This window comes from Parasteatoda tepidariorum, chromosome 2, assembly GCF_982258835.1.
Source record: "Parasteatoda tepidariorum strain Cologne lab strain chromosome 2, Ptep-v5.0, whole genome shotgun sequence".
Taxonomy (NCBI): Eukaryota; Metazoa; Arthropoda; class Arachnida; order Araneae; family Theridiidae; genus Parasteatoda; species Parasteatoda tepidariorum.
The window spans coordinates 129,793,200-129,821,036 of record NC_141756.1 but is presented as its reverse complement, the minus strand read 5'-3'; the positions used below and the strand labels follow the sequence as shown (position 1 = coordinate 129,821,036).

The 27,837-nt window shown below is 27.9% G+C and overlaps 1 protein-coding gene across 4 annotated transcripts in view; it reads right to left on the bottom strand.

Annotated features, from left to right (window-relative positions):
* The window catches only part of LOC147816219 (uncharacterized), a 48,830-nt gene extending 22,678 nt beyond the window's left edge, over positions 1–26,152 (bottom strand). For 2 of the 4 annotated variants that reach the window (XR_015431886.1, XM_087158394.1), the window contains exons 1-3: positions 15,696–26,152; positions 11,687–14,115; positions 1,524–1,650 (exon numbers count right to left, since the gene is read on the bottom strand). The gene's annotated coding sequence lies outside the window, so the exon portion shown is untranslated. The remainder of the gene's footprint in view (positions 1–1,523; positions 1,651–11,686; positions 14,116–15,695) is intronic. The other 2 variants (XM_087158395.1, XM_087158393.1) reach the window with 2 other exon arrangements.
* Positions 26,153–27,837: the final 1,685 nt, after the last annotated feature.

Sequence of the window (27,837 nt, the reverse complement as noted above, 5' to 3'; positions counted from 1 at the left end):
AAAGCAAGAAAATTTGAAACTTTAAAAATTGCACACAGAATGCTCCGTATGACAACCCTTAGCAGACATTTTTCGACATCTTGTCAAAAATAGAGTGATAAAAACATTCATAATAATAAATTATTGAAATTTTATCACACTGAAAATAAATGGACTCTAAATTACGAATTAAAAAGGAACTAAATGAGCAATAAAATATAGAACTTATGAAGTATTGGAGTCTACTAAATAATTTAGTCCTTATTCTCTGTTGCTCAGAACTTATTTAAAAATTAAAAAGTATAAACATTAATAAAATTTTATTAGTAGATCTGACAAGAGATTTTTTTAACTTTCAAAGCTGCAAATAAGAAGTGTCTAGTTTTATGCAAAATAGTTGCACTAAGATGACAGGTCCAAGACAGATATTTGAAAATAGTTTATTTTGAAACAATTGATTCAACTTATGCAAATAAAAACCCTATCGTATTTCAATATTATGTTAATAATGTATCTTAAAAATTAATTGTCCTAAAATGGTAAAATGACTTAACTTTAGTTGTTGTTTAAGTTAATTTTCACTTTTAGGTCACTTTTGTCCCCTAAAAGATACAGTAGACCAATCATAGAAGAGAAAAAAATTAAATTATGATCATTCTTAATTAAAGTACGGTTCTAACTTATTTAATTTTTCGAATTTGATTGGTGCAAGTCTTCGCAGGTCCATCATTGGAAGCAATGAAAATGACCCTGTGGTTGCAGCTGAGCTTTCACAGAAATTACGTATTTAAAATCACGAATAACTAGCATTTAAAATATCTATTACGTAAAATAGATAATAAGTTTGGTCACACCTTTGCATACGAATGCACACTAATAAAACACTCATGTTATTTCAAAGAAGCGAAACGTATTTCTTATGTACTTAATTTCTAAGAGGAAATGAAAAAGCATTAAACAATTCAAAAGACGCAATTATTTGATAATTTCGTATTTCTTAAATTAAATATTTGATGTCGAAATAGGTATAAAAAGTTGAAGGTTAAATGAATAAATTCAAATTAAAAAAAATATTTTGGAAAAACAAACTCATTCTTGTGAACATAAATATTTCTTAATTATTCCCTTATATTTAATGTGAGCCAATTTGTTATTCAAAACAATTTAGAACTTAGGTTCTATTAAGTTCCCCGGCAAAGTTCATTTCCTTAAAGTAGTGAAGTAGTTACTAAATTCTGAATTAGTTTGTAGTCACTACATTTAAAAAAAAAAAGTAGTTGTAGTTGCAGTTAACTACATTTGTAACACAGTAATCGTTATAAACAACAAAAATAATGTAGTTTTTCCGACCAATAATCTTAAATATAATATTTCAATTAATTAGCTCTAATATCGAATCAATTCTTCGAAAAGGTAATTTTTCAATGTAGCTCAAAATATTTTTTACACTAATAATTATAGGAACTTCAGAGTTTTAAAATGCTGAATATTGAAATATTTGTGTGCTTTTTTCTAAAAATTTTTTGAGAGTTAAGAATACGTACCGAAAGCTTTCTGAAGTCACAGATGCGTGCGATCCGGACGGTAGGAGTTTTCACACTGAGTAAACCACTGCCGCAACTGTTGCCACTCAATCATAAAAATAATAGCTCATAGAACTTCTTCTAAAACCTAGAAATGTACAAACACTTTGTTGCAATATTAAACATATTACTTTAAAAAACATTTACCTTATTCTAACTATTATTTTTCATTGGAAAGCAATTTAATAATTAAGTATTGACAATTTTTTTTTAAAATGCAATATTGAGAATTACATGGAGCTATCATGGTTTTGCTTTTCAAATAGGAATTGTGTGTAGAAATGTCATTTATGTTTTGAATTATATTGCTTGAAATAATTAATTAAATTACAATTTTTCAAAAGTTATTATTTTTTTTACAGCTGAACGGGGACTGAGCATTGAAACAGGAGGGTCATCACATTTTTTTTGCTGTAAATTATAAACATATCCTGCAGGTACTAGAAAATTTCTGTACTTTCAGAAGATATTTTTCTTTCCTAATAGTAGCAAAAATTTTGTATTAACGCATTAAATACAGGGGTTGGACAAAATAATGGAAACACTTAGACACTAACACGTTTTTTAATATTGCACAAAAAAAATAAATTTAGAAATGATTTCTCAAACATATAAATGAAGTTTAAACTTTTTGAGGTTTGTGGGATTGACAATAAATTAAAAACTAAACTCAGTGGCATGGCAGACCTATAGAGGGCCAAGGCCTAATGTGCCCATCTCAGTTCCTGACTTTGGGCTCTGGTGTGCAGGAGCAGATGTTCCGGTTAGATGGTCAGTCGAATGCGGAACCCCCAGTGTTTATTTCCCAAGCATGCTTGGTACTCATTTTACCGACCCACTGAAGGGATGAAAGGCTGTGTCGACCTTGCTCTGCCCGAGGATCGAACCCAGGACCTGTGGAAAAAGAGCGCGAAGCGCTATCATTCAGCCACCGGGCGTTTGACAATAAATTAGGATAGGGAAAAAAAATTAACATCCTATGGTACGCTGAAAGTGTAGTAATAGATTTATCCACCTCCACATAAGAACGAATTAAATAGATATATGTACCTTGAGCAAAAATACAACCTGAATAACTTTCGCTCTAATGATCGGATTTTCACGAAGTAAGTATCTATCTCATTGGTTTTCGATTAAGAGTTCCAATCTTAATGGGTGATTTCAACTTCGCTAATTAAGTAGTGTTAACTATTAATTAGTGCTAACTATTAATTAAGTTACTAAATCGAACACTAAAACGAACTTTCTCGCAATGAAAATTAATTTTTTTTACAGAAATGGATTTCTTACTTTTAAAATCTGGGGGCTAGCCGCAATCTAGAAATTGTGGTCCTTATAGTATACTACAATATACTAACTAGATACTATTTTTCGTATTTGTTTTATTTAGAACAAAGTCTTTAAAGTTTTTAACACAATTTAATTAATAGAACACTAAACATTTCCTAATAGATTAATATCAATATATAGAAAATTCCTATAGTAATATTGCATTAAAAAAAATAAACAGCATCAGTTAGTCAGTATTCCTTTGTAATAGATATCATATTTGATTAAGAGTTTTAATATATTTCAAGAATTTCTTAGTCAAATTACATAAAAGTAGGATTTCAATAATATGAAAGAAAAAAATAAATGAAGAGAAAAAATAAATTGTAAATTGATTGTAATTGATGTAATTGTAAATTGATTGATTGAAATTGATTGAATTGTAAATTGATGATTCCCCAATTCCAAATTCAAAAATTCCATGATATGATTACTGTATTGATAGTAACCATAATAAGAAATCAAAATAATAGAGCAATTAGAAACAACACTTTAAAGTATTTTTAAAATATTAAAGGTTTTAATCTTTAAAAGTCATGGGGTTTTGTTCTTTGTCTAGGTTTCGAGTTAATTTTTGTCTAATTGATTCTTTGCTGTTCAGGTTAAATTTAATTTTATGCAAAGTACTATTCATAATTATTTCATAGCGCAGGACTCGTCGCGCGCCAAAATAAGGAGCACTGATGTTAATCTTGACTTGGAGATTACTTTGGATAAAAAGATACTAAGTCAAATTTTGAATTTAAATAAATCAAAAAATATTAAAAAATTTAAAAAAATGCAAAAATAAAAGTTGAAAATCTTGTTCTTTTGCTGAAAATTCACAAATTGATTGCCTTTCCAATGTCTTTTTTTTGTAAATGCTTTACTATAACTTATTTAATTCAATGTAATTGTTGCAATTTGTGTTATATTGCACAGACTAGTTTAGAATTTCATAAGAAAATTAATTCTCACTGATTTGTTATAAAGATTTTTATAATAATAATAATGGTACTTCAGATTAAAAATTTTACATTTTCAATTTCATAATTTTGATATTGTTACTCTTTTTATTTTGGATTTTATGGAAAATGTAGATAATAGGCTTGATTTAGAAAATATTTATATTAGCAGTATTAAAACTCTTTTTCCTTAAGGTTTGAATAGTAAATTAAGGTTTGAATAGTAAGTGGGGAAAGTACTATTAATATTGATGATTTTTGTATTGATGATAAATTCAAAGGTTTTAATTTTCCTAGATCTTTTTATTCAAAGTATAGATATAAAAAAGGTAAGGGTAAAAAGGTTAATAAATCTATTAATTTTGATGAATTTTTGAAAATTTTTAACTTTTGTGTTAACCTGACTAATATTTTTATTACTAGGAAATATATTTTTGGATTTAAAGATAAAATTCTTAAAAATTTCTTTTTTAAATTTGGGAACAAAATAAAATTTGATACTGAACTACATTGTTTTGGATTTGGTTAAATCAAAACTTGGTGTTGATAAAATTGATATGCTTTTTGGAAAAGTTTTAATTGTTCAGAAGGTTTTTTGTACTATTAACTTTCATGATTAAAAATTTGAAATTGCTAGGACATCACAGGTTTTTCATTGTTTTTCTGATATTTATCCTTTAAAACAACTTAAAGTTGCTTATAAATATTCCTCTACTCTTAGAAAAAAGGTATGTAATTATAATTTAATTCGGTATTTAAATTATATTTCAACGTCTGATTGTTTTTGCAATAAAGACGAATTTTCTCAATACATTGATGAAGATTATGGTTATGTTATTACCGGAAATTTAGAGATCGTTGGAGATCAAGATTTGATTAGTATTTTGAGTAGAGGTTCAAAATTCAGAACAAGGTTTAAAATGAAAAATGATGACTTTATTTTATCGGTTAAAAGAGATCCGATTTTTTTTATTGCCGAAATTTCTAGGAAATATCATTGGCCCGTTGAGTGTTTTACAGAATAGAATGGAAGACAGAAATTGTGGAAAAAGTTAAATATTATTCATTTAATTCCAAATTTTGTTTTTATCCTAGTGGTACCGTTATCAATTATGATTTGTTTGAAGAGATAAAAATGCTTAAGAATAAGCTTATTATTACAGTTGTTGATAAAGCATCTAATAACTTTTGTATCATGCGTAAATATTTTTTTAAAAAATTAATTATTGGAGAATATAATGCTAATAATACTTATTTCAAATTTAAGGGAAGATAAAAAATTTATTGAGAAAAGGATTATTGCTTTTAGTAAAAAATTAAAATTTAAATTGGATAGAATTACTTTTCCATATTTATTTCCTATTGCTAAATTTCATAAAAATCCAGTAAAATTTAAATTTAATGCGTGTGGTAAAAATTGTTATAATTCTAGTATCAGTAAAAAGTTTAATATTCTTAAAACTATTTTGCTTAAAATTAAAGGTGAGAAAAGTATTGTTTAGTAACGTTGATGTTTGGAATTTTATTAACAAAAGCGTGGTTTCTTACATTAATACTTTTAATTTTGAAAACATTTATACCAGTATACCTCATGCATAAATATTTGATATTTGTAGTTGCATTTATGATAAATATTTATTTAATGAAAATATTGATAAATCTTATTGGTTAGAAATTTGTAAATTTAATCTTTTTGAAGATGTTCCTTTTACGGTGTTGATTTTTATAAACAAAATATAGGGACTTCGCAAAGTAATTCTTTTTCTGGAGCTTTTGCTAATATTTTTTTACTTTTTTTGAAGCCAAATTTTTTGAGTTTAATGATTTTAAGACTTTTAGGTATATTAATGATTCAATTTTATTTAATTGTGATAATTATGATTTCATTTTTAATATATATCTTAAGGATTTGGTTTTGAAGCAGACTACTGAAAATTGCTTAAATGTTGAATATTTAGATTTTAAATTCGATATTGTTAATAAATAAATTAAAATTGGTGTTTATAATAAAAGGTTGGCTTTAGAGTTCGTTTTTTTTTCAGTAATTTTAAAACTAATTTATGCAGTAAAATTTTCAAAAATTTACTTTTTTCTCAATCTTATAAAATTAATAAAATTAGCAATCATGTTGGGAGCTTTCAAGAGGCAACAAGTAATTTTTTGAAAAATTTGGAAAATTAACATTTGATTTCCTTTATAAAAAAAATTATTGATTATAGTAAAATTTGGTTTTACTTTTAATTTCTGAAATATTTAATTTAAAATTAAAGAAAAAAGATTGAAAACTATTAGTTTCGCCTTTTCTTTTAATAGGGCATGATGAAGTCTTGACAGAGTTGCTCCGGTCAAGCATTTCTTTCAATAATGAGGGCGACTTTTTAATTCCTTCTACTCATTAAATTTGGGAGCGTTGTTTTTTCGTTTATTTCAAATTAGTTGATGCTCGGTAGTCAGTTGTGTACTTTGGTTTTGGGATTTATTTTCAAGTAAGTTTTTGTGCATTGCATTCTTATGTATTAGTTTAGATTTTATACTTTTGTATTTTGTTTTTGTAATTTTATTGTATTTTCTCTACCTGGACTTTGGCAAAATCCAGGGAGTTGTGTTCAAAGAGAGCAACTGAGACATTTGTCGATCGAAAAGGTTTTGCAATTACGACTTCCGGGGCTGGTACCCCCTGACTACGTAAGCTTCGACTGTCATATTTTTCATTATTTTTAATTGTTTTTCTTTATTTATTCTTTTGGTTTTTTATAGTAACCAATCATTTTAAAATCATAAGAAACGATAGCTGCGAAACTACTAAATTCAGCCTTCCCCAAGTCAAAATTTTTAATAGCTCTCCAATGATGGATCAACATAGTCTTGATGATACGCATTAATAATTCCATCATGAACCATTATATTTTTTATAGTAACCTACATAAGTAACAATCACCCCAGTGTAAAAAGTCGGGCTTATATACGATGGCCCAACATGAAAAGAAAAATGTTTAGATAGTATATTCCTCCTGAACCAACAAGAATTTTCGTTAAATCATCATAGAAATTATGGACCATCATGAATTTCCATCACAGTATCCTAGAAATCAAATGCTGAAACTATTATGAACAACCATCATCCCAATGTAAGAATTCTGACTAATTTATGATGGGTCACAATTAAAAAAAACTGTTTTGATTCCTGAGAACCAACAATAATTCCCACTAAACCATCATAAAAATATATAATTGGAAATATCATGGATCATCACAGATGGAGAATCAAACTTCTCTTCATGGTTAACCATCAAAGCATTCAAGTAGCATTTTCCGACATGAAAAAATTGAAGTTTGTTGGCATATGGAAAACCATGAACACATATTAGAAAAAGGTGAATGATGGTGACCGTCAAATGATGTTGGACCATCATGAATTGCACTGAAACCAACATAAGCCATCAAATTGTTTTGATGGAGCCATCAAGAATTTTGACCAGGGATGCCATTACTTTGATGGTGGTTCATTCATTGTGTAAATTATTGCAGCCATTTTTTATGGATACAAATACAAGCGGTCTCTATTTTTTTATTGTTGTTTTTGTAGTTCATTTACGTCGAACTAGAATTTGCACAATGGGCAATTAGCGACGGTTTGGGAAACATCCCTGAGGATGATCTGAAGACATGCCATCACAATTTTGATCCTCTGTCGAGGGGATGGCACCCCCGCTTCGGTGGCCCGACGACCTGCACTCGAAGTCGAGCACTTTACGGTGGAACAGTTTAACGAGGACCCATAACGCACACCCTTCGGTCCCTACACAGACTAATCCAAGTGATCACCCACCCGCACCTTGACCGCAGCAAGTGAAGCTTGACTTCGGTGATCTGTTGGGAACCGAGTCTTAATGATCAGTTCACTGCGGGACTCAATTTTTAAGTTCGAATAGAAGTATTAGAGATGTTTAATATGTTCTATAATTTTTTGTCGAACTTCGAATTATGGAAAGTTATCTACTCTATTTTATTACAATATTAACTACACGAGGTTACTAATATTGACTACACGTGGTGGTATAATCTTTAAGGGTTGCTATAGCTATGTAGGGTTGCTAGAACTCTAATTTTAAACCTGATTCATTCGCCAAATGTTTAGAGATGAACATTAGTCAACATTCGTGAGTCTGTCCTTCAAAAATCCCCATGTCCTTCATACCCCAAGTCAAAATTCTTGATGGTCCCATCAAATCATTTTGATGATTTTTGCTAGTTTCAGCTAGCAACCCCTTTGATGGTTCATGATGGTTCCAACTAAACATTTACATGATGCTTTAATTAGAATTCTTGTTGGTTCGCAGGAATATACCATCAGTTTGTTTTTTTATGTTGGACCATCATAAATCAGTCCAAATTTCTACATTAGAATGATGATTTTTCATGATCTTTCCAACATCTAAGATACCATGATGGAAATTCGTGATGGTTTAGCATAAAAAACAATCGAAACAAGTTGCTATTCTTATGTTGGACCATCATAAATCAGTCCGAATTCATACATTAGGATGATGGTTACTTTTGTTGGTTACCATCAAAAATATGTTTCACGATGGAATTATGGATGGTTGCCATCATAATTATGTTGGTCTATCAATGGAAAACAATCAAACATTTTAACCTGGGTAACAATACATTTCCCCCTTTGACACATTGATGGATTATATCCGTTGATATGACCTTTGCCCCACAAGCAGGATGGAATTTCTGTGAGAGGATGGGCCCTGTCAAAAGTATTTTTGGAGAGATAAAGGTTTGGTTAACGATTTTCTATAATGAATTTGAATTCCGATGCAATATTTAAACATGTTATAAGGCAAAAAAAAATCGCAAAACTTTTTTCGGTTAATACTTTATTAGTTTAATAATGGGGAAGCTAATGATATGTTTTGATAGGATAATAAGTTACTACAAGTAGGCTAATGGCAAAATTTAAATTTGTGTTTTCATAATAAATTGTAGTTACATTCTCTTTGAGTAAGACTTTTTATAGGAGGGATGTGAGAGTAGATATTCGGTGGACAAATGAGAGCTAAACAACGTCCAAATATAGGGCTTAGTTTTCGAGGCAAAATTCAAGTTTTGGAGAATGGGTAAAATTTAGGTTTAGATGGGCTTACAATAAGTTAACGTTCAAGGCAAAATTCAAACTTTGTTTGTCAGAAATTGGCTAAAACGTTTTTAAGACGTAACTTATTTTGGTGGGTGGGCTAACGAAAATATTGTTTTGGACGAACGAGTTACTAAATTATACAAACATTCCGAGCTCAAATTCAAACTTGTGATTATTTGTTCAGAAATCAGATAAAGTTTCCCATTAATTTTTTTAACAGTCCGGGGGAAAAAATTTTGGCTGAGTAAACCCATAGACATGCACCACAAATGTATGCGTAGAGTACGCGTAAAATGTACTTTCTTATAGCTAATTTAAAATGAACTTTTTTAAAATACAATATCATTGATGAACATCTTCAAAAATTTTCAACTTAGATTTATAACTTTCTAACGCAGTGTTACCCAAAGTGGTCCATATGGAACCCCAGGGGTCCGTGGTACCAGTCAGGGGATCCGTGAAAAAAAACTGATTTAGGGGTCCCTGAACAACGTCAGGGGGTCCGCGTGAGGTTTAATATAAAATAATAACATTGTGATTGGTCTTTATTATTATGGAAATTAAGATAAATAAAATAGTAGCGATTTTTATATCCTAAGTAAACAATAAATAATGGTGGGTGCTTATAATTGTTAACAGTGGTTTGTTACAAATTAAACAGTTAATTTACAAATTTTCTTATATCTTTTGTTCCCTTTGTAAGAGATAACAGTATGAATGAGTTGAAACAAAAACGCCGAAAATACAGTGTGGAATATTTGAAGTATATCTATATTTCTTCACCAGGAAATAGTACTTTACCTATGTGTCTTCTATGTAATAAAACTATAACTGATTCAATGAAACATTCCAAGCTTAACGAAGAATTGATAAAAATCCATAGTGACAAAAAAGATAAGGATTTAACTATTTTTCAAACAGTCAAAGAAAAATATCTGTAAACATCGTCACTGCAACAATTTATTGGGACAACATCTGAGCGAGGTGACGATGGATTGCATGTTTTTCATAATTTCGCATGTTTCTACATATTACATGATTGCAAAATCCGGAAAGTCTAACACTATTGAAGAACTTATTTTACTATCTGTAAGTGAGATAATACTCACCGGGTTGCACAAACCAGCTTTCAATATTGTAAAAAGAATTCCAGGGAGCAATAATAATGCACAAAGAAGGACTGACAAAATATCTCAGTGTCTAGAAAATTCCTTATGTGAGTACTTAAAAATATCTGAATTTTCTATTCAGCTTGACGAGTCCACTTATCCTGGAAACGAAACTTTTACTTTTAGCTCATGTAAGATTTGTAAAAGAATAAAAAATTTACCAGGAATTGTTATTTGCTAAATGTTTGGAAAGCGATACGAAAGGTGAAACGCTATTGACTGAATTAAAAGCTATACCCTTGACTAATATCATTTCTGTAGCTACTGACGGTACTCCGGCAATGGTAGAAAGATACCGAGGTTTTCTGGCTATTTTCAGTACATTTGCCGAACTTAACGAAACTAATTTGAAACTATAAGATGAACAATTAATTTTAATCAAAAGTAAAATCGTAAAACTGCGTTTGTTGCAAAACTTTTTCTGTATAAACAAAACTTGGGAAGAGGATATTGTTCTCTCAGTTTCAGTGCCGTAATAAACCCCAACACAAAAAAAATAATATATAAATGATTAGAAATCAGTGCTCACAAACATTGAGCCGGATATAAATACACTCTTGAAATCTCATCAAGTTCATCCAAGTCATTAATTTTTTATTTTATTTTAAACAAAAGATATAATTTCAATAAATAGTTCTCCAACAAAAAGTTTCTTTTTTTTTTAATTTGTAATTTTTATACCGTACATATATGCAGTTTTTCACTTGGGGGTCCGTGGGCAAGTTTTGACTATAAAAAGGGGTCCATGGGTCAAAAAAGTTTGGGAACCACTGCTCTAACGTAACTCTTTCAGACGAATGCGCTTACGAAAATTTACGATAAATTCATGATTTTCAAGAGGCAGAATTACAACTTCTGGTTGAAAAACTTGTTTTAGTCAGACTTTTTTGTTGGGTGATTTATCGAAAGTTTTTGTTGGCCAAATGACTTTCTAAATTGGGCTAAAAATTATCTAAAACCTATTTTGGTCATTACTTTTGTTTGAGTTAACGAAAATTTTTGGGATGCGGGAGCGAGATAACGATTTTCTAAAACGGGCAACTTTTTGAAGCAGAAGTTGAGTGAAGTTAACCTGCAAATAGGCAAATGGAAATTATTTCGTTATAGTTTATTATAACCTACCAACATTGTTAGGTTAAATAATAAATTAATAAGTAATAAGTTAAAATCTTTCACTGGCATGAATAAATAAAATTAAAGTAATAAAATATAGAAACCAAATCTTTTACTGGAGAAGCTATTCATTTAAAATGGTAAAAATTACTAATAGAATTTATATGGAGTTCAAAAATTCTGATTGTGATCATTTTTAAAAATAATTTCTTTAAAAAGTAGACGGGGGGAGGGAAGTTAAAATCCTTTTGCACTAAGGATGATGCTTTTAAGAAGGGCGTCTTTTGGGAGATCTTAAGAGAGTTAGAATCTCCAATAAGTTATTAAAAAAAACTGTTCCATGACTGGTGCGTAAAATTAAAAAATTACTATGCATAAAACAGTTAAGACAGAAAAATAAGGATGGAACTTTCTACTTACAGTCTTTATCTTTCAAAAGCTGCCATTCCTTATGCTGCTTCACGAAAAGGAGTCAGGCAATGCTGGAATTAATCTGGCTGATTCCAATAAGTCACACTTATTCATTTATGTGGGGTAATTGAGCAAATCCTGAAAAGCTGAAATATAATAAGTTTAATAATAGAAAATAGAAACTAAATACTGCTAAGAATTGAAAAAACAGAATGGAAAAAAAAGAGAAAAAAAACAGAATGGAAAAAACCCACAGGAAATAAATGGAAAAAACACTGAAATAATGGAAAATACGAATGGAAAAAAGCAAATGAATAAAAAATGGGAAATAGAAAATAAACACTGCAAAGAATCGGAAAAACACAATGGAAAAAATAGAATAAAAAAGCAGAATAGAAAAAACCCACTGGAAAAAAATAGAAAAAAAAAACACTGAAATAATGGAAAATAGCAAATGGATACGAAATGGGAAATAGAAAATAATTACTGCAAAGAATCGGAAAAACACAATGGAAAAAATAGAAATAAAAAACAGAATGGAAAAAACTCACTGGAAAAAAATAGAAAAAAAAACACTGAAATAATGGAAAATACGAAAGGAAAATAGCAAATGGATAACAAATGGGAAATAGAAAATAAACACTGCTAAGGATTGGAAAAACACAATGGAAAAAATAGAAAAAAACAGAATGGAAAAACCCAAAACAAAAAAATAGAAAAAAACACTGAAATAATGGAAAATACGAATGGAAAAAAGCAAATGACTAAAAAAATGGGAAATGGAAAATAAACACTGCAAAGAATCGGAAAAACACAATGGAAAAAACCCACTGGGAAAAAATAGAAAAAAACACTGAAATAATGGAAAATTGGAATGGAAAACAGCAAATGGATAGCAAATGGGAAATAGAAAATAAACACTGCAAAGAATCCGAAAAACACCAGGGAAAAATAGAAACAAAACAGAAAGGAAAAAAAAAACACTGAAATAAATGAAAATACGAATGGAAAATAGCAAAAGGATAACAAATGGGAAATAAGAAATAAACACTGCAAAGAATCGGAAAAACACAATGGAAAAAATAGAAAAAAAACAGAATGGAAAAGACCCACTGGAGAAAAATAGAAAAAAAAAACACTGAAATAATGGAAAATAGCAAATGGATACGAAATGGGAAATAGAAAATAAACACTGCAAAGAATCAGAAAAACACAATGGAAAAAATAGAAAAAATAACAGAATGGAAAAAACCCACTGGAAAAAAATAGAAAAAAATACTGAAATAATGGAAAATACGAATGGAAAAAAGCAAATGAATAAAAAAATGGGAAATGGAAAATAAACACTGCAAAGAATCGGAAAAACACAATGGAAAAAACCCACTGGAAAAAAATAGAAAAAACACTGAAATAATGGAAAATACGAATGGAAAACAGAAAATGGATAACAAATGGGAAATAGAAAATAAACACTGCAAAGAATCCGAAAAACACCAGGGAAAAATAGAAACAAAACAGAATGGAAAAAACCCACTGGAAAAAAACACTGAAATAATGGAAAATAGGAATGGAAAATAGCAAATGGATAACAAATATGAAATAGACAATAAACGCTGCAAAGAATCGGGAAAACACAATGGAAGAATAGAAAAAGAAATTGGAAGCAATTAGAAAGCAATAAAAAAAAAAATAGAAAAAATTACGAAAAAAAAATATACGAATGGAAAAAAAATACAGGAAAAACATATGGGAAGAAAATGGAAAAGAAACAATGATAAACAATTTTAAAATGCATCAATAAAAAAAAATTATAAAATAAGCTAAAAAAAAATTGGAAAAGAAACAATGAAAAAAATAAAACGTGGAAAAAGCACAATGGAAAAAAGATTAAGAAAAGTGGAGAAAAAAAAGTGGTAAAAGTCTTAGAACACAAAGAAAAATTAAAAAGAAATGGAAAATACTGTGAAAAAAGAGTAACCAAAATATGAATGCGCAAACGCAATAAGATGACGGAACGACCAAATTTCGTTGCATGTAACGCAAACGTAGTAATGATGAATTTTTCGACTTAACAAGCGGCGATGTGAGACGGGATCCCTCGGACGAAAATGTACCAAACGGGGAAAAAAAGAAGGAAAAAAACCGGACAAAATGTTGCCTTTTTTTTCCCGAAGAAAAACGGCAATATTAGATCAGTCACTCTGCCTTCTTACGATTACTTTGAATATCATAAGAAGCAGAAATTCAGGAAAAATAAATAACTTACCTTAAAATTAAGAATTATCAGTAAGCTTACGAAGAGTATCATACTATTTTTTGAATACATAGAGCCTAATATTTTTTTAAGCTAGTAAAACTTACCTGTAGTTACCGTACCTACAGATTAATGACTGTTAGATGGGTCTTTACAAGCCTTCTTGCTAATTTTTCTTGATATCCTGAGGGAAAATTAAAGATCATTATATTAAAATCATTACATCAATGTCGTAAAAGTAATAGAATGATTGTATTTTAATGGAATATTTTTGTCCTCTTTCTTAAATTTCCTAACATTATGAAAACTAAGATGTCAGAATCGAAAATCCCTATCTAGATAATTTGCAGATTAACCGAACTGCTCCGTTAAAGAGCAGAATCAAGTATTTTCCTCATTGTCCCAAGGTAATGAGATCATATACTGCTTCATGCGGTTAAAGTTCAAAAGTTTGTTAACTAATTGGTTGGCTATATTTATTGACTTGATTCTAAAAATAAACAAATGACATTACGATTTTCTTTCTTTAATTGTACAAATTGTAATAATTAATGTGAACAAGTTTGAACATTACATTAATAATAAAAGGAAGTGTTTGTGTCCGTGTATTCCTCCTATAAATCCAGAATCGTTTGCGTATCAGGGTTCTAAAATTTGGATAGCGGCTTCGAGGAGAAATTTTAACCTCCCTTCCTAAAAATGATTCAAGAAATTTCATTCATTTGTTGGGAAAAGACGTTTAAAAAAAGAATATTTCTTATGGGATATGCATTAGCCATTGTTAAAAATTAAACTGTTGACGATTCTGTTTTAGTACTTCAAATATTTAAAACATGCAATCTTTTTCAGCTTTGCAATATTTATCACGGTGAATAGCGATAATGCTTGTGTTGAAAGAACTTAATAACGAAAGGATTGAAGAAAAGTTGGACTGTAGATATTGTTTGAGTTACGTGTTTTATTTGTATGATAAAGAGTCAATATTCTGACCCGTTTACAAAACGTGAATCAGTGCGCGTTTTTTTTTTTTTTTTATAAAAAAATTTATATTCAAAACCAGATTTCTCTATAACTATTTGTCTATTTCGTTGAAATTTTCTACATGGTAATTTAAAATTATTTCTTTAAAATTATGTATAACTTCGTATACCTGACGATTCGAACTTTTATCAAACATTAGTAAATAAGATGATAAATAATTATTTAAAATACTTTGTTGCATGGAATTGTCATTGGATAAATGAATTGCATAATTGAGTACAAAAATTATTCACTTTGTTTAAAAAGTTCTAGAGATCTGACAAAATACACAAAAATTAAAATAAATGCTCCAGGGTTCAAATTTCGGCCAGCTCTCCTGATCAAATTATTGAAACATTTTTTTCCTGATTCTGACTATCCCCACCCCCATATTTTATGGGTCCGGAATCCAAATCAGTAGAGGACAAAATGTTTATTCAGAGAAATTGCGTTTTTGTATCAGATTTCGTAACTGGAAATATCATCTGCACTAATTAATTAGCATATTAAAAATTTGACCCTTGAGCCATTAAGATTGAGTCATATACTACGTAAAAATGCGCCCATTAGTTCAGTTTTTCTTTCCATTTTGACTAATTGTACCATTTTAAAAATACTACATTTTTCTGAATTCTAGTGGATTTCACTCAATAGTAAATAAAATATCCTTTTATTTAATTTAGTTTTTATGTAAATGGGTCTTAAATTCTTATGAATTCATCACTATACAATTGTTAAACTTACCTAACATACAAAAAGACTAGTTTGGATAATTTTTCGAATATTTCTGCTCTCTTCATCTATGCATACGAATCCATACGAATCATCATCCATACGAATAAGATCAGAGAACACTAAACAGCGACTTCGATAAGCTAAAAAAATCTATAATATTCATTAGTTTCTCCTGTAAAAAAAATTTAATATTAAAATCATAAATGAAATACTTAAAAAGTAGACAATGCACAACAATTTTTAAAGAGTAAAAAGTAGACATATGACTATCGATGTAGTAAATTTGATAGTCAATCGACAACAATTATTTTCTCTTAAATTTGGCGATTATAAAATTCTTTTTGCGTATTTTCTTTCACTAAGCGCAACCGTTTGCGGTTGATAACACAACACGTTAATATCACTAATTTGTAAAATAATATATACAAATTTTATAGACAAATCGCAATTCTTTGATTCGTTTTTGCTAGACGTATGTGATAAGATGTTTGATAATCAATTTTTTGACCATTAGATCAATCAACTTATTTACATATTTACTGCATTATATACATATTTGTTTGAAACATGAACTCAGAAGGCATTAAAAACATTCCATTATCCACATTTACTTAAAATATTACTGTCTGTTTTATGTAAAGCACAAAACAGAATAAATAAAGTTAGCTACACATACAGAAGAGTTCTTTCATAGACTAATAATATAGGTAGACTGCTCATCTATGATTGCCAATTGGCGACCAGGAAGTTTCTTCAACAAACCTAACTGAGTTTGGGTAGGGGCGGACTAAGCAATCGCTAGGGAGTGCCAAATAAAATGGGCAGAAAATTCATTCGTGATTTCTTTAAAAATATTACAAAAAAATTTTTTTAACTTTTCATACGTGTTTCTTTTAATTTTTTTGACACTCTGTTTTCTGATAATTTCCATTAAAAAATTTCATAGGCGATTAATATTTTCTCTAATGCTAAAGCAAGGTAAATTATTGCTAGTAGAACTCAACGCGAAAGTAAGATGGAAAAAAAATCAATATTTTTTAACAAAAGTTACTGTGTCAAGATGTTTTGTCTGAGATAATCACTAGACAAATCAAAATGAAGTTTTTTTTGATTTTTCACAAACTTATTTATGATTGTATAATGCAACGAGTATTTAATAACACGTTTTTTAAAAAAGAAAGATTAGTGCTTTAAAGTTATTTTTAAAATTTATTTTTATATTCACTTCAATAAAGTTGAATACAAAATAATTTTATCAATATTTTCTTTAAAGACAATTTTAAGACTTAAAAGCTGCATTTTTAATAATCTCCTTATTGAAAAAATTATGAAAATTTGCACGAAATTATTTTGAAAACTTGTAATTTTTTGTTCAATATTTTGTCTTAATTTAGATAAAAATTCAAGATATAACCAAAACTCTCCAAGTTTATATTATAGCTTGCTTTACTTAGTTGCTTTACTAGTTTGGGGTCTTTGAAATTAAAAATTTAATAAAAAATGTAAAAGGAATTTAAACAAACGTTCAATAATCAAATTTTGGTTTTGTATTTAGCTATTTAAACCGAAACTTTATAAAAAAATAGGGATTTCATAATAAAATATTTCTTTATTAAATTCAAAATTCGATTGAAAACAATTAGATTGAAATTAAATTTATGAAATATTTATTTGAAAGAATAATTATACTTTGTCCAAACTCTTCACAGTTACAAATTCTTTTCAATTACCTACATTATATTTTGCTCCGCATGAGTAAATTTTACTTTTTCCTTGTTTTAATTTTAATTTTACTTATTTTAATTTTACTCAATTTAATTTTACTTATTTTAATTTTACTCAATTTAATTTTACTTATTTTAATTTTACTCAATTTAATTTTAATCTTTTTAATTTTACTAATTTTAATTTTACTCATTTTAAATTTACTTCCTTTTATTTAATTTTATTTTCCTTCATTTTTCTTAAAGAAAATCTTACAATTTTAATATAGACGAAACTTACCGATTAAGTAAATTTGTTACTCATAAAGTTTAACATTTATAACTCAACTTAAAAATATATAAGTTGACTAGTTGCAGAGAAAAAAAATTAATAAAATCGTTGAACATTGAAAAATAACTGTCAATTTTTTTTTTTTAATTTATTTATTTGCTTATTTTTTTTTCAGATTAGCTTTTCCATTTGTTTAACCCACATAAAATTATTTAAACGAAACCAACCAAAAAAATATGTCTTCTAAAAAAATATTTTCGCTAAACTTGAAAACCATTGAATCTTTCTAAAAAAATAATTATTCCCGGAGCCTGGTTTGATTAATTTAATGTGATAAAGGGGGAAAGATAATTTTTCAGGGTAAGTTTGTTTTAAGAGGAAGGGTGGTTTTTACGATTGGGGTAACAGTCTAATCCGATTTTATTTGTCTATGGGTAATTTTAAACTCCTGATTTGAATGTTAAGCTAACAATCACTTTTTCTAGAAGCTTTCTATTTCGGAAAACACATATTACAAAACATATTTGAGAGGACTAATATAAATTATAAATACTGAAGGCATATAATAATAACTCAATTGTAATAGATTTACACAATTATAAGTTCTTAATTTGCATAACTTTGGTCTCAGAAGAGCACTTTAAAAGCTCTTTAGAGAACAAGTGCAATAGTATCATTAAAACCACAAATCCGAAATTACTTTTTTTTATAAATTGGAACAAAAATTTAAGGTTTTTAAAATCAAGGAATTAAAACTAAAAATAAATAAAGAAGTGCCAACTTTCTAAACTAGATATCAGTAATATACAATAATATATGCAATATACAATAATATATATAACCTAAACATATATAACATATGAAATAATATGTATAACATAAGTAAATTTCAAATTAACTACTTAATTCAATATAGGTATATACCTACTATTAATGATATTATGTATATTTAATACTTAATTGATACTTTTTTCGAATATTTGCTGTAAACGGAGAAAAAAAAGATAATTGTTTTCAGCAGATTATTCGGAAAATATTATCGCAAATAATACCAAGCTGTAATATCGTTATTTAGACTAAAAGAAACTTCAGTTATGGATAAATTGCAATAGTTGGCGCTTCTTTAAATAGAAGAAATAAATAGAAAGTTTCAAAATATAGAGCTAGTTTACTTCTTAATTGTATCAAAGATTTATTTTTTAATTTTCCGAAGCCAAAATTTTTACATTTCTTAAATCTTAGAAAGATTTTAGGATGTTTTATTCCAGTCTAATTAAAATGAAAATAAAATTGGAAAATAGGTGCTAATGAGCCTCCTCAACAACTTTCATACACGCATTTAAGTTCGTAAATGCTGAAAATGTGTAAAAGTAGCGTTTCGTTGAACACTATAAGTTTCTCAATTATAAAATGACATCTTAAAAACTTGTGTTTAGAACTGGAAAATATCGCCAAGATTTTTTTTTAAATTTAAATATTTACTAACAAAAAGAATTCATTCATATAAACAAACTACTACATTTAACAAACTTGTTTCACTCTTTTCGAAAATTTTTGCTTGTTTGTGCTGCATGTGGTTGATTATGAAACTTTTTATTTAAAACTCACGTTTTAAAACAATTTAGACAAAAATATCATCCTCTAATCATAAACACATAATGAAACAAAAATTTATGTATTTACATGACACGATATTGTAAATGCGCAAAAGTCACAATTACAAAAAAGATTCAAAATTAAATAATAGTTTTACTCTTTTAAATCCAGGAAAGAAACAAATATTCGATTGAATCAATTACTAAAATTTTCCTATTGAAACGTCTTAAACTGGTAAAACGCGCGCAATACATGAAATAAAATAGAATCGTTTTTTCCTAATAATTCATTGTAACAATGTAAATACACAAATGTAACAATCAGCTTTTAATGAATAAATTTCTTAGTTATAACTTTTTAATCAAAGGAAGCAGCAGCTTTTAAATATTTTTTAATTGAGAAGATTTTGATGGTTAATTTAGTTAAAACATTAAATAAAAGAAAGTAAATTTAATGTTCTTCTAAGATACATTTTAGGCGCATAATATTCTGTGTGTGCAAAATCGAAATTCGAAAATAACAGATAAGACATTTTGGCTTCCTTTTTAAGATATTCAATTTAAAACCATCTCGTGGGAGATAAAAGCCATGATTTTTATTACCAAAAAACTCAAACTATTTAGAATGACAGCGAGTCCACTGCAAGTATTTTTTTTCCGTCTACACAAGCATTCCTTTTTCATATTGTAATGTAAAGCAAATCTCTTGAACAAATCATTATTTTCAGAAAGGTATTTTTAAATAATGATCTGAATCAAGCAATTCTGAAACCATCAACTGTGATAATTGAATACTTATTCAACCATCATAATTAATATTCACAAAATGAAAACTTTCCATACTCATGTATTAAAAAACTTATAAGGAAAATTGTTTCAAATAGGAAAACAATGAATACTGTGAAGAGTATTTCAATATAGAAATTAATCAAAATAGATAATCCAGGTCTTATGAAAACAAACTTGCATTTAAGTTTTTAAAGAAATTTTATTCCATTTAAGGATTTATTTTGATTACCTTAAAAATTTCAACAACACAGTGAGGATTTGTAGAAAACTTTGCAGTTTTTCAAAGCATGGAACATAAATACATATACAAAAATTTATTGAAAGAATGTTTCTGCACTTAAGAAAGCTGTTTTTATTGCATCTGTTTCGAAATAGAAATAGAAAGACAACTTCTTCTCTTTTAAAAAAAAAGTAAGATGATTAATACTGTGAGATATGCATAATTTGTAAAATAAATGTAAGGATCATAACTTTTAGCCACACACATTTTTTGTGCTCGGTTTTAAAGCAAAATACAATTTTGCGAACAAATAGTTTTATATGTTGTGATTTAAAATAGCTGCAAAACTTCTTTAAATTTAGAGCAGAAACTTTCAATTTGGAAAAACAAATGCATTGGAATTTAAGTTAGGAAAACATTCTATTTTTACTCTTTAATCAAACGACTATAATAGCAGAAAGAAATTGAGGTACAATTTTTTTGAATGGATTTTTTCCAGGTAGGTTGGTTTGATTTAAAAATCAATATCCATAAAAATTCATTAAAGTAACACATATAATTAATGAAACTTTTTGGAAAATATTTCCTTCTGAGGGCATTTGTTTTTCCATACATTAAAAATATCAAAAATCTAACTACATAATAAGAGTGAATAGAAAACTCTAGAATATTACACCCATGAAAAAACAAATATTACTGGATTTTTCTTTCAAATCAGTTTAAACTTTCCTTTTTCAAAAAAAATTTTTCAACAATGCAAATTGAATATGTTTTTAATAATATGTTTAATAATATATTTTAAACAATACAAATCAAATACATTAAGTAAAAATGAATAATGGAAAAACATTTCTAATTAATTCAACTTTCCACTTATACAAAATGAATATTTCTATTTCCATTATTATTAAAAGCCAGATATTAAATTTTTTTTGAACAAGTCATATTTGTTTAATGGAGTAATAATTTTAAGTTTTTGGGGGCCATTTTTTGTAATTGAATAAAATCTTAACTAATATCTAAAAAGTCACCGAGAATAGAGTTGAAAAATTAGTTAATACGAAAATACTGTGTAACGATAAGAAACCGTCCATCTTCATTTTTATGGGAGAAATCCGAATTTATTGCAGAGACATCAGACATGATGGAATTTATTCCAAAAACACTTTCGAACTATTTAAAAAAACATAATATAAACAATAATTGAGCCTTAAAATTTGTTTTGACATTTACATATTTATCAATTATTTCCTTAAAAAGAATCAAAATTAAAATTCTAGTCGTTAAAAGTAAATATTATAGAAATTTATTAAGCATGATTTACGCCAATAATTACTGATGTAAATGAAGATGGACGTCACTGGGGCACCCGGGTGCGTGGAGCCCGTATTTGCTTAACACTACAATTTAAGCCGATGAAGTAACAACTGAAGATCCATGGAAGGGACTGTTTATGTACATGAAAGCTGGAATGTCAAGGTTAGTGAATTTTTCAGGATTAAAATTTAGAAAAAAATAAAACAAAATGTTAATTTTTGATGTTGAGAAAAGTAAATTATAAAATCTGGTTGGACAAGAATCGCTTTTTCCTCACTAAGTCTTGTCTTATTCACGATACTTTTCTTAGTTCTTCTCGTTTATGCATGGATATGAACCATTTTTTCCAAACACGGCCCATCTTCACTGAGTAAAAACTCTCGTGAAGATTTCTCATGTTAATGATTTGTCAAAAATTAGTAACCCTCATATGGACAACATGACGATCCAATCGAAATTTTTGTAAAAAAATGGACATAAGCCGTTCTTCTCTTTTGATCTTCAATTTTCTTTTTCCTCTTATTGATTTGATCTTCAATTTTCATAGTTTTTTTTTTAATATTTAAAAGGTAAAAAATTTGACTTTTAAACTTCAAAAATTTCTTTAAAAATTTGCAAATAAATTTTAAGACTTTCTGAAATTAGAAGTATTAAAATTTTGAAACTGATAAATTAAGAAAAAAAACAGAACATTTTATTTATTTTCTGATTTAAAAAAATTTATTTTCACTCTTAAATGAGAATGTTTTTTTTTCAAGATAAGTACACATGAACAAAAGCTATTCAAAATGTGAGTATTAAAAAAAGTGAAAATTCAGAATACAGTAAAAAAAAAAATTCACATTGTAGGGTTAAGCAAACCCCCTGGGGGAAATTTTGATTTAGTTTGAAGAACAATTAGCTAAGTCAAACACACCTTCTAGTATAAAAAAAAACTTAACCTTTTGAGGTTCGGATTCCAGCTTTGGAGTTTACTGTTTCGCGTGTGCTTTAAAAAATATCCCTAATAAACAAACAGATCATAACAGTCTCATCGGGATTATACAAACGGGACACTTTTCTTTATTATTTCTTACATATTCCTTCTTTGATTATAGTTACTATATAGCTCTATGTAGTTGCTTTTTGCCTTCTGAGTTCCGTTCAAAGTTACGAGGATTTATAGACAAAACATTAAATCTATAAAAATTGCTTTGTGAGATTCCACGTCGATTTTGCATGTCGTTCAAAATGCAGGAAAAGCAATTCGTGGAATTTGTCAATTATTCGCATTTGTAATCAAACATATATTACGAAACTCTAATTTTAACTGTAACGCTATTATACTGACTAAATATGATGATTCCAATCAGATTTCCAATCAGATTATAAGTAAAAAATATTTTTTAATATAAAATTTTAAAATGGACATTTAATTGATTATGCATTTTCAAGAAAATTTCAAGCCCTGGATTAATAAGCAGAAATAATAAACTGTAAAATAACATGCATAAAATATGAATAAAAAGTAAGGTATAGGTATACAACGCGTAATTAAAATCTAGTTATTAGAAATAAATAAAATCTATGGACAGAAAGGTGAAAAGCAATTATGATATAAAGCTAAAGAGAAAAAAGAAATGATTATTTAAAAAAGAAACAATCGAAATTAATAATATTTATTAAAACTGGAGTAGCAAGCTTAAAAAAAAATAACCATAAAAAATAAATCGGGAGATTTAAGAAAAAAAAAATATGCAAAAGGAAGTAAATATGCGGGGAAAAAATTTTAAATATACATCTGAAAAATACCCCCCCCCCCTCCCATTTTGATATTATACATTAATATGAAAGTAATTCAAGAAGTAAGTTAAATTTAGTATTTTCGTAGGAAAAGGAAGGAAAAAAATTTTGAGTGCGGCCTAATGTATACTCTTTGAATATCTATCGCAGCCTCTCATCAATGGAATATCACAGATCATACATATGAAAGCACTACTTTATGAAAGCACCATCGAGGAAACTGTGGTAGAGTGTGACACCCTATAAATTTCAGGGTTCTTCAATGATCAATGATGCACTCATGGAGAAGTACGTTCATACATTTGCCTCCCCGACACACCATTGACTGAGGCAATGATGAATATTCCACACGTTACCCGGGGCATATGCAACTGGGAGCATCACATCTGATACGCCCAGGCTACTTTTGCAAATATACAAAATTTGATTTACTTTTTGAGTTACTTCTGTTTACTTCCTTTTGCAAACAGTAACCATGAATTTTAAATTTAATTGCCCGATAAAGAAAACAAAAAAAGGGAATTTGTATTGTATTTAAGGTCTAGATATTTTTTTTTTGAGTTCATTGAGTTGACCAAGAAACTCCATAACTTCATTCATGATGGGGAAAAAATGGAGTTTTTCAGGGGCGCATTCTTAATATTCGTGTTAGAAACCCTTCTTATTTTTTCTAGCATTCGAAACAAGCAATCGAACATTCTTATTTTGATTCTCCCTCACACCATCTCGAATTCTGTCACTTTCATTGTCCACCGTTGTTACATTTTTCTTTCTTTCTCTCTCTTTTTGTCATTGACCCACTGTTTTTATGCTAATCACTCTTTTCATTGCTATTCCTAACCTTTTCACTGATAAGAAAATGAAAGAGGGAATTTTCTTTTGAAAATGGATCGTTGGCATACACCCAGTCTTGCTTATTTAATAGTGTTACATTTCATTAATTTAAAACAAGTGTTAAGAATATATTAACCTTGTGTATTAAAATTAAACATAAATAAATTACGTCTAGTTATTCCTTTCAATCAATTTTTAAGCAATCTTGAAGCCTCCTTCTTTGGTGAAAATTAACCTGATATTATTTGTAAATACTAATTGGACGCAATTTCAGTACTGCATCTCAAATCTAGAAAATATTTTCTTGTACTAATTTGATTATCACACGAGCTCAGGGGTCCAGACCAGCGCCCCAAGCAAGCATTAAGCATGTATAGTGCACACCATTTGAGCTCAGTCAACAGGTTCAAATAAATTCATTGTCAGAAACAACCTATCCTTGTATGATACATATTTAGTAGTCAGAAACTACCATATAAGTATGATAGAGAAGGGGATAAATAAGCGAGGAAATTTTATCCAAGCGATTATGAATATTGAAGGCGAAAATATTTTCCCCTCAAATTTATGGAATTTCCCGGTTTCGCTGTATTTTACTGGCTTGTTAAGAAACAATTTGGTGAGAAAAGGTTAACTCTTCTAGATCTAGCTCCCTACTAACAATATTTTCTTTTCAATCTAGAAATTTCATTATATTCTAAAACATCATAAGAAATAGTTTAAAATTTTTAATAACAACATTATAGGTTTAAGCAACAATTGATTACATATCGAACATTAAATCTGGAATAATATGAAGCTTTGAAATTCTTTCTCTTAGGTAACGTAAGCAATCTTAACATTCACGCTGCGTTATCGATGCTTTTTTGTATCATCTTGCAAGAGAAGGCAAATATCCAATACCAATCCTAGCAAAAATGTCATGTTTAATAACAATAATTGTTGAAAAAATCCAATATTGATTTCCATACAGTTGACTCGTTTGAACTGAAGAAAAATTAAAATGGTGTTTACGATATTCAGATTAACACACTCAACAATGAGAACGAGTGTTAACGGATGCAAACCATGGACTGAACAATTAATAAAAATACTATATCTATTTTCATAAACAACCTTTCAGAGATATTTTCTATAAAGAATGTCTAAAATTGTCCAAGAATTTCAAAATCGAACATTATCTAAAACTATGAGAAAAGATTTCATATTTTTGTATTTATTAAAATATTTCATTAGTAATCTAATAGGAAATTGAACACTTTATTTTTGACCTTATCAAAAATAAAAAAATATATAAGTATGAACTAACAAAATTAGTACATTTAAAGTTATTTGACAATTGTTATGGGTGAAGTTTACGCGATCAACCCAAATTAGACAAAACTCAGAGAAAAAACCAAATTTGACTATCCAAAATTTTTGGAAAATAATGAAAGGAATTTATTATATTTATTCTCAATTTTCTTTAGTTTTAAAGTTTTTAGCTAAATAAAAAAATAAGTTTTAGTTAGTTTATATATCTGCAAATTAGATCCGAATTTTAGATGAATCAAAAAATTTTGCATCTACAGAGGTAGTAATCCTCCCTCCCCCTCATAGTACTTAATAGTTACCCTTTTTCCAAAATTTTCTTTTTTTTTCTTCATTTCTAACATATAAAAATTGAAGTTTTCTACAATTGCAAGACATGCAAAATTATCTGAAATATTTTTCTTTAGTTTTAATTTAGTACATAACGAACAATTTATTTTTGCTTTTCTGGCAATTCAGCTATATATTTTTGATTGAAAATTAGTTTAAAAACGTTTTAAAAAAATAGCCTGGTTGAAAATGGATAGCTTTGGTAACAACAGTTAAATGTTGAAACTTTCTATCTTTTCAAAGACAACTTTTCTATTTCTCCCTAGAAGTAAAAAAAAATCTGCAGTGCCCGTGACCAAGCTGCACGGTTTCTGAGAGAGATTATATATATATATATATATATATATATATATATATATATATATATATATATATATATATATATATATATATATATATATAGCTTTTGAGACATTTTTTCCTCCTGTAGTTGCCGATTTGCAAATCGTTCATTTGCAAATTTATTTTGAATAATTTGAAACAGAAGTTTACTAAAAACTTCAGTCAAGCTTGTTTCGAGACTTAACATCTAGTTTTATTTACAATGTAATCATGAACCGAGGAATGAAATTAAAATGTATCTTACGTAGCTGTCAAATACTGAAGGTTTATCCAAGCTAAATTACTTGCAGGGCCATTTATTAATTGCTTCATTTCAAACTAAGGTAAGCCAAAAATCAAGCAACTTGAAGTTATAAAAACAAAAGAATAGGAGACATCATAAGTTCAATTCTCCTCTTTTTCTGGGTCTAATCTGCTAGTTATTTATTAGTTTCTAGTGGGCCATTGTGCAGAAATATTTGCGATGATTTTAGTGTACTTGCCGAAATCCTCCCCATTCAACGGATAGTGGTAACTGATTTTGTTAAGCAAGTAGTATTTAATACTGTTAAAGGATCTCAAAATAATTTTCAATAAATGTAGAAGAGCTGTTTATAACATGTATTAATTATTTTTTTCAAAACCAATACTGTTTATCAAAACCTTTTGATTTTTTAACCCTTAAACTCTTTTTAAAAAAATTATAAGACTTTATCTTAACTTTAAAAAAATGCTATTTAAAGTTATCACACCAAATACAACTGCAATTTATACTTATGAAATATTTAACTCTTTTTAGTAAAATGTATTTAAAGGAACGTCACGCTACAAACATTAGATTAAGTTTTCATAGTTCAATTAATAACCTATTATTAGAATTAATTAGTTCAATTAGCCGGATCAATTGCGAATTTTTAGCTGCATTATTTTCCTACTAATCATGGGATTCATCATTAATGAGGATGGGCCTCTACGATAAAATTAGTAAAAATTTGTAAATAATGTTCCATTTAAGCGGGTAACTAAATAGTACATTTTAATCATTCTAGTTATTTTACATGATGTCATTTAAATCAATGATTTTGAAATTCTTTCAAATTGATAATAATGTTCAATATGATTTTTTTATGACTTTGAAGATGAATATCAAAATATTTTACAATATTATATCAAAATAATATTTTAATTATAATTAATTAAATAATAAGAATCCTACTTGTGCACAATAAAATTTTATTTGCCGTTATCATTTGATTTTTTAAATATTTTTAAGGCCACTTTCATAAAAACAGTAATAATTTGACAAACGTAAATATCAATTATATTATTGCTTCAAATCACTATAAATCAGAAAATATCTACTTTACAAAAATAGATGAGCAACCATTCGAAGCTTTCAACTTGTATGCTTATTTTTAGCAATAAGAGTAGAATAAAAAATTATAGTAAAGTTTTCTCCTTTTGAGAAAAGAAGAACAATTTTAATTTATTTTTTAATTTTGTTTTATTGCTATTTTTATTTTTAAAATATAGAAACGGTAACTAAAATCTGTTGATAAGTTATCGTTGCTTTGTTTACTTGACGATCTTGTGTTTTAAGACAACCTTTCTGAGAACGGATTGTTTGAATAAATAAATAAAATAAAAAATAATAAGG